Below are 3,557 nucleotides of genomic sequence, written 5' to 3'. Positions count from 1 at the left end.
GTTTATATAAAAACAACTTAGCTTAGGGAGTAGATCAAAATGAAAAGAATTTTAGACAAGAAATGTGGCTTTTAAAGGAATAAGAACCAACATAAAACTTTGATTCTCTTTCATGAACACAACTGGTGAAGGGATGTTAGTAATGAATGTGAAAGGGGAGAAAAGGGAGTTAGTCATGCTCTTTTGCTTTGCTGCAACATGATGGAGAAGAGGAGCTTCTCTATCCACTGATGTTCCTTTATGCTAGACCAGCAAGATTCAGTTAAAATGAATGACATTTCTGCAACCCCATCTGCCTACCCATCTACTTGCCTAGCATTTTTTGTTTCTTCATGGAGGGTGCACTTAGACTTGAAGACCCTTATGTGCCTTTTTCTTTTATTTTGGCTTTTTCTTTTGATTCTATCTAAGGCTACCCTTATTGCTTCCAAAGTCCCAGATTAAGCAGTTGGGAACCTTACTTCTCTACCTAGCTACTGGTCTGCCAAGATTAAACAGTTTGGACAGACTTCTTTCTCTATTCTACAACAAAAAATTGAAACATGGCATGATCCAGATTAGGATGTTGTACCATCCATCAAAATTGAGACAACATCAAGCTATATACACATGTTGCCTTTCCTTGAAAATATGGGATCTTTGCATCACCAAAGCAGAGCATATTTGGAACTTTCTTTGCCAATCATGAAATATGAAACCTATTGGTATAGGTAGCTAACAGTGGATCCACATGGGGATGGTTTTTCCATTTGAAAGACCAAGAACAGCAGGTCAGAATTCCTTGGCCCTTGACTTCTTGTATCAAAACTTGGAGTATTCCTCTTTGAAATCCCAAAATTGTGCTCTTCCCATCTTGGTAAATCTCTGAACTTATTTTCCTTTTGCTGATAACTAATAAAACTTGAGAAACTGCATTTTTACATGTTAACAGAAAGTAATATATATATCTGAATATGTACAAGGGAAACTTAGGCTGCAGTTATGGATAGTAGTCAAAATAGTGCTTCAACATCCTGCCATTTATAGGACCTTCATCCAAATCAGCTTCATCAAGATTCCTAAGGAAAGAAGTATTGTTTCCTTGCACTACTTGAACAGCAAATGGTCCTCTCCAAAGGGAATCAAATTTTCCATGTTTTCCCTTATCTTCCCTTCTTGAATCCCATTTGAGGACTTTGTCACCAATGTTGAAATCTTCAGCCTTAGTCCTTCTATCAAAAGCTTTCTTTAATTTTTCTTGTAAAACTTGAACTCTGTTATAAACTTGATCTCTAGTTTGCTGTAGACAAATTATTTGATTGATCCTTCTTTGCATATCATTGGGCTCAGCTTGATTTTCTTGAAGAAGTTTCATGACAGGAACCCCTAGTGATGAAGGAAATTTGGCTTCTAATCCATAAACTAACTCATATGGGCTGATCCCAATTGATCTCTTGGTTGTTAGTCTATCTGCCCATAAGGCATTGACCAGCTTCTTATGCCAATTCTTCTTATTTTCTTCCAACACTTTCTTTATGATGTTTACAAGGCTTTTATTTGATGATTCAGCAAGGCCATTTCCTTGGGGATAGTATGCAGTAGAATGGCCCAAGGTAATGTGAAATTTGTGGCAGAAATTCACCATCTTCTTAGATCTGAAGGCAACAGCATTGTCTGTTATTATCTTATCAGGACAGCCAAATCTAGAAAGAATATTGGTCTCAAGGAACTGAATGATAGTGGAATCATTTGCTTGTCTGCATGGAACAGCTTCAATCCATTTAGGAAAGTAGTCTGTAGCTGTTAGAATCCATCTATGTTGGCCTGAAGATGAGGGGTGAATTTCCCCAATGAAATCCAAGCCCCATTGTTGAAAAGGTCTCTTTGTTGCAATAGGCCTCAAAGGAAGTGGCAGTAACTTTCTCTTTCCCTCAAACACTTGACATTTATGACATGAGGTGGTAAATTTCTTGACATCAGAGAAAACAGTGGGCCAATAGTAACCAGCCCTCAGTATCTTATCCACAGTGGACTTCCAATACAAGTGTCCACCACAGTCACCTGCATGAAATTCTTTGGTGACATTGTTAGTCTCATTCTCAATCAGGCAGTTTAACAATATACCCTCATGGTTTTTCCAGAGCAAATTGCCATCCATAACACAAAATCTTGAAGCTTTCAATTTTAGGAACCTACATTTAGTTCTGGACAATCTTGGGGGAGCACACAGGTTTTGTAACACATAACAGATATTAGAATACCAAGGGGATTGTTCAAAGGCTACATTGATCTTTGGAGTCGCCAGCTTCGGTTCATTGTCCAGCTGGTTTATGTCTAAGGCTTGGAAGTTTGCTTCTGTCATTAGTTTGGCCAAACCTTGCCCTTTTATTAGTTTTGTAGGTTTTATTTCAATATCAAATTCCAAAATGTTGGAAATCCATTTTCCTCTTCTGCCCTCTAAGTTTTCTTGAGTGAGTATGTCTTTCACAATGGGACTTGGCACATAAGCTATAACATGGGAGTACAGGATATAAATCCTAAAGTCTTTGATGGCCTTGACCAAAGCATAAGCTTGTTTCTCCATGATCTGATATTTCAGAGGTGCATCTCTTAGAGCTCTACTAAAGAAATCAATGGGTTTCTCATTTCCTTGGTCGTCTTTCTGTAATAGAACAGCAGCAATAGTATGCTGGGAGGCAAAAGAGAAAATGATAAATTCTCTATCAAATTGAGGATTTGTTAAGACTGGGGTTTGGGTAAGGGCCAATTTTATACCTTCAAAGGCTTGATTTGCTTCTACTGTCCATTTCACTTTTGAATCCTTCTTTAGCATGTTGTTCAATAATCTGATCAGTTCTGCTAAGTTTGGGATAAACCTTCTTAAGAAATTGATCTTCCCTAAGAAAGCTTGCAATTCTTTGATGTTTCTTGGGTGGGGCATTTGTAAGATAGCTTGTATCCTGTCTGGGTCAATTCTTATGCCATCCTTTGAAATGATATGCCCTAACAGCTTACCTTCTTCCAAACCAAATAGAGACTTCTTTGGATTCAAGGAAATTCCATATTTCCTACATGTTAAGAAGATCTGCCTTAAGTGCTTCAAGTGTTCTTGGTCAGATTTTGAGAAAGGTGTGAGGTCATCCAAATAAATGACAAGAAAGTCATGAATCTCTTTGGCAAAAGCAATATCCATTGCTCTTTGAAATGTTGCCCCTGCATTTTTCAATCCAAAAGGCATTTTTACATATTTGAAAGTTCCCCATGGGGTTGTGAATGCAGTTTTGTCTTGATCATCAGGGTGCACTAGGATTTGATTAAAGCCTGAGAATCCATCAAGTAATGAGATCCTTGAGGCTCCTACCACTCTTTGGAGAATGTGATCCATCTTAGGTAAGGGATACTTGTCTTTGAGGGACACTTGGTTAGATTTCGAAGATCAACACAAAGTCTTATCTCACCAGTTTTCTTTCTTGTAGGTACCAAATTAGAGATCCAGTCAGAAAACCTGATGGGTGCTATGATGCCAGCTTTAAACATTTTTTGCAGTTCTTTTTCGATTGAAGGGAGAAGCATGGGAT

Source organism: Pinus tabuliformis, chromosome 6 (genome assembly GCF_031772625.1).
Source record: "Pinus tabuliformis cultivar Carrire ecotype Pingquan chromosome 6, CPIR1, whole genome shotgun sequence".
Taxonomy (NCBI): Eukaryota; Viridiplantae; Streptophyta; class Pinopsida; order Pinales; family Pinaceae; genus Pinus; species Pinus tabuliformis.
This window is presented reverse-complemented; position numbering follows the sequence as displayed.